Source organism: Mastomys coucha, unplaced genomic scaffold, assembly GCF_008632895.1.
Source record: "Mastomys coucha isolate ucsf_1 unplaced genomic scaffold, UCSF_Mcou_1 pScaffold21, whole genome shotgun sequence".
Lineage (NCBI taxonomy): Eukaryota > Metazoa > Chordata > Mammalia > Rodentia > Muridae > Mastomys > Mastomys coucha.
Genome location: NW_022196904.1, coordinates 28,184,438 through 28,194,750, shown reverse-complemented (window position 1 = coordinate 28,194,750; position 10,313 = coordinate 28,184,438). Strand labels below are relative to the sequence as shown.

Here is a 10,313-nt window from a genome sequence, read left to right as displayed (position 1 = left end):
CTGGCTGGGCATATAGCAGGCTGGCCTCAAACATACAGAGATCCATTGGCTTTTGTTGCCTCCCAAGTGGATCTGCCACCATGCCTACTTGGGCTTGGAATCTTTGGGTTTCTAGGGAGGCATGGTCTGCAGAGTCCATCCCTGGGGTTCCACTCAGCCTGAGCACCCATTGAAGTGCCTTGTGGATTTTTCCCACTCTTGAAGAGCCAGTTGGCCAGCTTCCACAGAAGACAGAAAACACACTAATCAAGTCATTTAGAGCAATGAGGACCAGAAGTGACACACTCGTGTGTGGGGACAACAGTCATTGCTTCCAGAGTCCCTCCAGTCACCTACAGGCTCAGTCATGGTCCTTTACCTCCACAACAATTCCCCAGGGACTACACAGCCACCATAGACCTGTACCCAGGAGGTATATAGGAAAGATCTTCAGAGGGAGGGAGAGGGACAGGGCTGGGAGTTGCCAGTGGCCACTTCAGCTGGGAGCGCTGTGCAGCTGAAAGGCGATCTCAGCCGCAATATAATTATCCACCCAGGAAAAGAGGGTCCCCTCTCGTGGGACATGCATCCATGTGAGGAGAAGGAAAATAAACTCGTTCTAGGTCAATTTAAAGGTTAAATGGAGGTCAGCAAGGGGGAACAGAGGCATCCTCCCAGCCATAGAAATCTCTCGGCCACAGACCCAGGTTTTTAACCTTTGGCTCTCACATCCATCTAGGGGGCAGGGGTGGGGGGGGATGATTGTGAAGCAGATAATTGGGCGTTAGTAGACACACCATTTTAGTAATCTCCGGAAATAAAATAAGAGAGTGATGGCAAATCCGGTGGCAGTTACTTTGGAAAGATAGTAATGTGTAATTCCTAGTTTCTCAGACTGTAACTTGTGCACTTACCACTAATTTCTCCACTGCACCAAATGCAGTGTGTACATTTAGTTTAGAATTTATCATCACCGTTTGTGTATATTATGCCAGCGGCATAATCCATCCTCATGAAGCTAATGTTGAGCATTAGCAAAATGGACTCGTCGCTGATCCTGCCAGGCTCTGGCCTCAGATGCACCAGGAGCAGTTCACCAAGAGGCAGAGCTGGGCATCCACCACCCCCCCCCACACACACACACACTACTGAGCATATATGGCTTTATGTCTTGGTTCCTAACTCCACACAGGGTGGGCTGGTATCTGCAAGTTGCTGGTGGTGTCCATTGTCTGTGGATGTAAAAATCAATGACCTACATAAGATTTTGATTTTGCACTGGGAATTGAGAGGGAGGAAGGGAGGGAGGGAGGAAGGGAGGGAGGGAGGGAGGGGAGAAAGCCAGAGAGACTGGAGATAGAAAATAATGAAACCGTCATGTTAAAAAATATTAGCATATCAGGCTCAAAATATATATTTCCTCATTTGTTCCCCTCCCCCCTTTGAATAAGAACATATCTAATTTCATGGTCATCTGATTAAAACAGTTAATTGTATTAATGTGCCATTGAGTTGAGAGCAGTGGTCATTTGGAAGTGGACGATCACTCGGGCGCAGAGAACAAAACCCCATAGTTTCAAGGCAGCTTGGGAGCTGGGAGAACCCTGATCTGCTCTTGAAGCCTCTGCTCAGATTTTCAATCCCTGTTTTTATTTTCTTAAAAGAGAAAGAAGGGGGGAGAAATCCTCAAACTGCTGATTTCTGCAGAAAAACCTGCAAATGAACTGTTCTATTAGGCACAAACATACCCAAGTCTTTAGAAGCCCTCTCTTCAAAAGCATAATTAGGTATTTATTTCAGACATACTAACATCTTTGCAGTAGCTAATAAGATGCAGCCCATTTGAATATTAATATAATAAATGATTAAATTAAACAGCAAGATTCAGACTCAGAAATAGCCTTTATAGGTCCCAGGGGGTCACTAAAACTGTTTCTATTTCTTTCTACAGTTAACATAGTACAAGGGACGAGAATGCATACGGCAATATTTGTCTTATGAAACACGGAGTTTTATATGATGCTGCTCTGTTTTATTGGTCCACAGTTTGAGTCAGGGACCCAGAATGAAGTCACCACGCAGAGGCCTGACAGCCCTCTTCCTGTGTCTCTACTCACTGACATTCTGGAGACATTCTGTGGCTTACAGAGTCCTCTCTGAAAGTCTCCAGGCAGATAAGTGAATGCTAGGTGAATGAATCGTGCAAAGGAGAGAAGAGAGAGGAGAGAGAGAGAGAGAGAGAGAGAGAGAGAGAGAGAGAGAGAGAGAGAGAGAGCAAAAACCAAATGCACCAGACGACAGAACCACCCATGGTTCGCAGTGTGTGTCTGTAAGGGTGTATTTCTGACTCCACATAAAGCAATTCTGGTGTGTGGCTGGAAGGCCACACCCAAGAGCGGGTGTGCATGTATGCAGAGCCAGCAATGCCAGGATGTGGGCAGACTCCATCCATCTAACCACTAGGAGGGACCCTCTCCTCCCCTAACTCCACCAGCAGAAAGAGAAGGGGCAAAGTCGTCGGCAACTATAATTGGCTGTTATTCCAATAAAGGTGTTTCCCCTTTTAAATTAGTTCATGAAAACTGCATATTCTCCAAATCCCAGGAACCTGAGAGTGTTAATAAACATCTGGCCGTGGATTTTGCTTAATTAGCATTCTTTAGTTTGGGCGGAAGTCTGTTTATGTAAAACAAAACACACACTCACGGGGTGGGGTGGGAATGTCTATAAGGCATAGCCCTTAAGTAATCCAAATGCAGCTTTTCCTCATGGTGGTGAGAGCTGTGTATCTTCCCAACATGCCCATCATCACCTGTGCTGCAGAAGAGAAGATCTTCATCTTTAATTTTAGCGTTTGCGTCTCCTAACCAATGTGCAGTGGTATCGTCCTGGCATGTGAAAAAAATTCACATTTCTGCAATAAAAAAGAAAAAAGATATTCAACCTTGGAGGTCAGCTTGAACAAAGCAGAAAACAACAGCAATGGGCTTAAGGCATGTCCACAGGCTTCTTTATTATCATCCACAGCCCAAATCTCCCAGCCCTATCTCTCTCCGAGGAGCAGCATTGGCGGGAAGGTAATGGATAAACCGTAACCCAGCTCACAAGACTCTACTGCCTAAATTAGATTAAAGAAAAGTAGGAAGAAAACTCCAAGATAAGTGGTATGAAGTAAATCAAAACAAATCATCTTACCAAACTTTATTCGCATCTGATACCATTTTTAGAAATTAAGGTCAGTTTTGTGGAACTAATAGGGAGTCGTACCTATATATCTCGGACTCCATGACAATGCCGGAGTGGAAGATTTATATACCACACTTGAAGATGCTGAAGAAAGATACGGGAGATCAAATGGGAGTGCATGATAACAAATGAAAAATGGTCCCCACAGCCCATAAATTAATTGAGAGAAGAAGGTTGTCATTATTTGAACATGCTTTAAAATAAGGTATGGGATCCAGATGGCTGAGGATAGATAGGCACCCAAAGTTTGAGTAATTGATAGCTTAAAAATAAAACAAGATCTTGCTGGGCAAGTTAGAGGAGAGATCGTAGAAAAGAAAAGATTTTTTTTTTCAAAGAAGCACAAAACAAAAAGATGAGCCCTAAGTTGGCAGCACAGCCAGACTGGAGCTTAGGCATGGTTCAGTGGCGGGGGTCAGGGTCAAGGACAAAAGGGGGCAGACTGGAAACTGAGTCCCAGAGAGGAGGCATTTCAGATGTTATTGCCTTAATCTGTTTTGCTTTGTTCAGAGATTTTCGTTGCAAACGTAATCCTTTCTTCTTTTTAATGGTAGCAGAATAAGGCAGTGTTGAGGTGGGCCAGCAAGGTCGCAGAGAGTTCTAAATGTAAATGTTTATGCCACTGCAAAGTTCACAAAGGATGTGCTTTGGGGGTAGGTTTGGTGTCAGGGGAGGTGGAGGAATTTTCTTGGGGCTAGGAGGAGATTGACAAGGAGCAAATCCAATTGCTTTCTGATATTCCTCAGCCACAGTACTGAGGACAGAGACTTGATGCAGGCTCCTCCCTGGCGTGAACCTAGTCCTCTCCCCACTGATGATGGCAAGGTGGTGCTCACTGAAGACTTCTCGCTATGGAACAATATTTCCTTGGCAAGCTTGTGCTAAGTAGACTCTGGACTAACAGCAAACCCCACCTCACTCCCTTCTTCCAATCTTGCCTTTCTCTTTCCTCTGTTCCTTCCTACCTTTTTGGTTCTTTCCCCCCAGAATTTCTTACTTTCTTCCTCCCCCACATCTCTTCCTCCATTTTGGACATCACTGCTAATACCAGCATCTGTGATTTCACCCACACCCTTGAAAGGCAGGAAGCAGAAGGCTGCATGGTGCTTTCTCAGTGTGACAGGGTGGCTTCTGGCTTTGGTTATCCCACACCAGCAGGGCTTGGGGGGATGTCTCTGAGAAAAATCAGAAGGGAGCATCCAGGGGTGGGGAGAATCCCTTGAATACACAACACAGATCAGGCCTCTCAGAAGCTCCCTTTAAGGACCTCACTTGTCCTGCATTTTCAATTATTCCCCTCAATGTTCCTTTCCTTCTCTTTCATATGCATAGATTTTTACCTCTCAAGCCGTGTTTTTCAGTTCATGCAAAGAGCGTGTTATGAATGAAAAGAAAATCTTGGGATGAAATGTTGGGCACTGAAGACAGTGTGAGTATACTGGGCCTTTTTCCACCTGCTGGGATCAAGCACAGATTCTTGCAATATTCTCCACAACTCACATAAAAACCTTTGGCTACTGGAGGCTTGTAAAAAGAAAACATGTACAGCAATGGGATTCGACAACTGCCATCAGTATCTGACCACATATGACCTAAGGATTGGACAAGTGGGTTTGTGCCTCCAACATGTGTGCACAGGTGACATGTGTGTACATGTGCACATGTGTGTAAATGTGCATGCATGTCATAGTGCCTGTGCCACAGCAGGATGTGTTATTAGGACAGTGAAGTAAAGGCCAGTTAAAGAGTGTCCCTCTGGCTGGCCAGTGTTTGCTGTTTATCTCCAAAGAAAGGCACACATGCTACACAAAAATATGACCCTCCACGAAATGTTAAGCCAAGAGACCTACTGATAATGTGAAGACAGTGATGTACAGGCCACCAACATTTCAGAACAAGGCAATCTGCCAGCTGGATTGATTTGAATACTCTGCCTAGAGAGTTATTTTGCCTTTTGTCATAAAAAGCAATGCCCCTTCCTGCCCCACACAGGGAAGGAGATGAGAGGGAAAACTCCTTCAAACCTGGTACCAACAGCTGTACCTTAGCAGATGCTGAACGTGGCTGAGAAAAGATCTTCTGCGCTTTAAAAGTTAAAATAATAGCAATTCTGGATTGATGAGCCTATACTTGCCTTCACATGTTCAAAAGAAAGGGGACAGTGTTGGGAGACACTGAGTGGAGCAGAGTTAAATCGTATTCACCTCCCCCCCCACACACACATACACATACAAAACCCTAGACTCATTCAAATGCATGTCACCCCCCAAAAAACTCTAGACTTATTCAAATGCATGCCACCCCCCCCCCAAAAAAACCCCCTAGACTTATTCAAATGCATGTCTTGCTTGTCTCTGACTAGAGTGAAATCTCTTAGCCCAGCTGTGGTCTTCCCACTTCTGGGGTTGAGGAGGGGTGGGTGGGTGGTGCTGGGTGACAAAGGAAAGGAAGGAAATGGAGAAACCAACAGCACGCCCCTAGAAAGACGAGGCCCCGGCTAGTGATTTTTTTTTTAAATACAAATTTGGCAGATTTCACATGATCCATTACATTCCTCGGGATGGTTAGGATGCAGCTTGCATGATTTATTCAGAATAAGGTCCATTTTTAGCTGTATTTAAGTCTCCTATTTGTTATTTAACATGTGTTTAATGTTTTCTGTCCCTGCTGTGCACAGCTGCAAGCTGCTATTTTTTGGCAATTTTTGTGACTGGGAAGTGATTTGTGTCTTTGCCGTTCACCTTTCTATTCTACGGCCTGCTGTTTTGATTCCCCTCCCCCAAACTTGGAGAAATATGTCCTTCTGTGTCATGACCTCTACTTCACTTTGCTGGGCAAGGAGGAAGGAATCAAGGGCACATGGAACATGACAAGCCTTTCAGAGGATCTTTCAAAAAGGGACCGGGAGGAGCTGGAGTGAATGGGGATTTCAGGAACTTTATGTTAAAAAGATTAAAATACCAGGTACTGGAAGAATTTACCTGTAATCCATTGCTGGGGAAGCTGAAACAGGAAAATTCGAAGTAATAGGCCAGCCTGGGCTATAACAGACTCAGACTCTAAATACATACATACACACATACATACATGCATACATACATGCATGCATGCATATGTACATGGATGCATATACATATATATAATATATATAATACACACATGCACATGTACATGCATATATGCATGCATATATACTTAATACATACTTGATACATATATACATACATGGATACATAATACATAAATATATGCATGCAAACACACATAATACATACATGCATATATGTATGCATGCATATATATACATATATATGTATATAAATACATGCATAGATACATACACAATACACTGAATTAAGGCAAAGTCTGCTCATTCTAGTCCCTCTCCAGAATGGCTCAAAGCTGGGGGCTTAGAAAAAATGTCTAAAGAAAGAATGTATGTGGGGAAAATTAGTTTAAGGTCTGACATGCTTCTGGAAGAGTTAGCCAGATGGGAATGGGTCCTATCTATCAGTTACCTGCAAGAAAGAATAACTTTCTGTTTACCTACTCCATGACTGTTTGAAGGTTCCGTGAGGCCCAGCAGAAAGCTTTCTCACCAATGTCTTCCTGGCCCTACCATTCCCAGTGGAGAACACAGGCCAGAGGTCAGAGGCCAACTATCCTGCACCGTTGTGCTCTCAACCCTTCCCACATCACACACCTGCCAGACAGGCACTGAAAGTCAACCACTGACAAGCTTTGCTGAGCGCTAGCATCAGGTTTGGGCAAAAGGAAGTCTCACTAGCCCAGTTTGGATTTAAAAAAAAAAAAAAAATGTCTGTAAGTATTTATCTGATTCAGGCCAACAGGATGATGGCAGAGCATAGTGTGTTGATTTATTTTCCCTAAGGCTAAAGGATCCCGCTTAATATTGCTTGATATATGCTAACCTTCCCTTTATAGGGTCTGCAATTGAAAGCCATGTTGAAACGGTTTCATCCTGGCCTCTTACTTATCTGAAACACTCTGACTGTGCCGTGGAAATTGAATCTTTTCCTCCCAATCTTACTGACATGAAAAATATATAATACGGTAAATGATTAATGCAGTTATAAAGTGTACCAGAGATAAGATTTAAGTATTCATATTTCTATCATGTTAATACAACATGATAAACCCATGAAGCAAACTTGACCGGGGCATTTGTTATTCTGTCCAGTGTTCAATTATTCTTTGTCCAAATACAATTTAGGGGCTTGCTATAATGCAGTTGGTTGGCACAACACATTATATGCTTCTGGGAGATAATAAGCTGCCTCAATGGTCAGCTGAGGAGACCCCTGCACCACTCCAGGCTCCATCCACCAAATGCCAATGAGTATGCAGACAGAGCACGTGCCCTGCCCCACGTGCCCTGCCCCAAGGACAACCCTTCTGAAAAAATCGTTTGCCACAGAATACAAAGCTTATTTTTGTCATCCTTTTTATAGGAAAGTCTCCTGTGAAAGGGAAACTTATTTGCCATAATCAAAAAGAGGCTTAACAATAAATGGAAGCGCTTAGAAGCTGCCATCCCCTAACGCTGAATACGGCAGTTTTTATCTGTGACTACAGAGAAGCCATTTCTTTGTTGGCTCTAAATGGCCCCCATTCCTTCCTTGTGCAAATTGCTCACATGTTCTGAGGTGCCATTTACCACCCACCTCATTATTTTTATACTTCCGATGATGTCGATTTTGATTTTCAAATGCCAGCCATTTATAGTTCATTCTAAAACACACACACACACACACACATACACACACACACACACACATATAGGAACACACACATTAAGTGATTCACAATCCCTGCCATTAGATAGCTGGGCTTTGGGAGCCTAGTGCTGTATCAAGAAACAAAAATAGAGCAAGGCCACAGGCTCGCCTCTGGTGCCCCAGACATATCTTTGGCTGGTCAAGAGACCCTGTAGAAGTCTCATTCCTGCCACAGAGGAAGAATGGCATTTCCCTTCAGCATGCTATGGTAGATGGCTACTATCACCATGTGGTGTATAATAAGGTCTCATGGAATGTTAGTGATCACTGTCTTGCCACTCTGTCATGAGGATAAATAAGCTAAATTAGACAGCAGGTTCAGTGTCAATACCTGTTCACTCAAAGTTAGATGCATTTGGTTGCTATGTCTTGCTTGAGGTTGCTAGCAACGGCTGCCATTCTGAGACATGACACTTGACTTGTCCTTATAAATCAGTGACTGGAAGAATTTCCCCCTTGGAGGCCAGCATGGGCAAGCATAGGCAGGTGGAACCATGGGAGAGGCTCAGGCAGCCTCTAGCACATGTCTGCGCTCAGTGTGGGAGTGACGTTTAAGCCACAAGAGTGTTGGGAACAGTGTACAAACCCTCATGAAAGTAGCTGCCCAATGGGTCCTGTGGTCTCTTTTCTGACAGTAGCCTAATAGTAAACAAATCAATACCCTCTGGTGCTGGTGAAGGGCCCACCTGAGTGGATGCTCCACCTTCTTTATGAGTAGAGTCAGGACTATGGGGATGACAGAATGAAACATGCTACAAAAGATGCTGTGTAGAGGTAATTTTTTTCACAGTTGTCATGCCCTGCCACAAGGGTAGAATGGTATTTCTCTCAGCAGCGGGTATGGTAGGTGGCTTTCACTATGTGCTATGTAATAAATTCTCTTCCCACAGTCTAGATGCTGTACTTTGGATCTAAAGTACTCACCCTCAAAAGTCCATATGTTAACATGTTAGCAAGTCAGTCCCTATCATGTGGCACTCTTGGACAGTGACGGGGCTTTAAGAGACAGGACTCCATAAGGTCATCAGAAGTATGCTCTTGGGATGCTGAGATCTGTCTATCTCACATTCTTTCACTCTCTCTCCCTGGCCTGTATGAGGTAAGTAACATTAGCACACACATACACACATACATACACACACACATACACACACACACACACACACACACACACAACATATCACCATATGTTCGTGTCATGAAGTACTGCCTTAACATATCTCCCCCATCAACATACACATAAATGCACACACATACACACACACACACATACACACATACACACACACACACTGGGCCAACAGATTATAAACCAGAACTTGCCTAACTGTGATGAAAGTGCATACCTTTCCTCCTTATAAACTCTATATCTCAAGTAATTTGTCATAGTGACAGAAAGCCAGCACACCAGCACCCTGAGGTGGGGCCTGAAAAAGTGATGCACGGATTTATCATGCACTAGGCAAGCAGTAACGAAGAGACTACACTAATTTGGGGCTAGCACAAGAATGCCTTTAAGCTGGCTATTGGAGACCAGAGAAAAGCAAGATCCAAGGCTGGGTTTCCTGACCTAGCATCAAGAGAAACCTGGAGAGGGAGGGACCAGCAAGGTTATTTGTAGAGTGGAGAGATGGCTCAGCAGTTAAGAGTGATTCCTGCTCCTTCAGAGAACCACAGTTCAGTTCCCCGAATTCATGCCAGGCAGTTCACAATCTCTTGTAACTCCAGCCCTAGGAGATCTGGTGTTCTCTTTCACTGAACTTACACATACACAGACACACCACACACACACACACACACACACACACACACAAACACACTTAAAAATAGTAAAATAAATCTATTTTTAAAACTTTTATTGCATTATGATGAGAAAAGTTACGATTTCAATTTATCTGAATTTGTTAACATTTAAGAACATATTTTAAGTAAATAGAATTAAATCACATTCTTGTTTCCCCTTTGTACCCCTACCCCTACCAGAGACCCCCTTCAATACTTACAATATCTTTTTTGTCATATTATTTAAAATTTATAAAATATTATAACAATAAAAATGAGTATTATAAAAGTTGTTCGATATAAAACAACAATCAATTTAACAGTCTTATGTAGATGCTCGTCTATAGCAATGGTGAAAATACATTTTCCTTAATATAAATTTTAAATAACTCCAAACATATTAACTGTATACTTCAAAATAATACATCACTACTCTCAACTTAGCTACAATGGAGGTAAAATCCTTTGGTGATGTGAGGGTCACTGAAGTACAGCCTTATTACAATG

The 10,313-nt window shown here is 43.2% G+C and overlaps 1 long non-coding RNA gene across 1 annotated transcript in view; it reads right to left on the bottom strand.

The window, feature by feature from the left end:
* Nucleotides 1–2,639: 2,639 nt before the first annotated feature.
* Nucleotides 2,640–10,313, bottom strand: part of LOC116102048 — a 139,134-nt gene continuing 131,460 nt past the window's right edge. The window contains exon 4 of the long non-coding RNA XR_004122981.1: nucleotides 2,640–2,893. This is a non-coding gene — a long non-coding RNA (uncharacterized LOC116102048). The remainder of the gene's footprint in view (nucleotides 2,894–10,313) is intronic.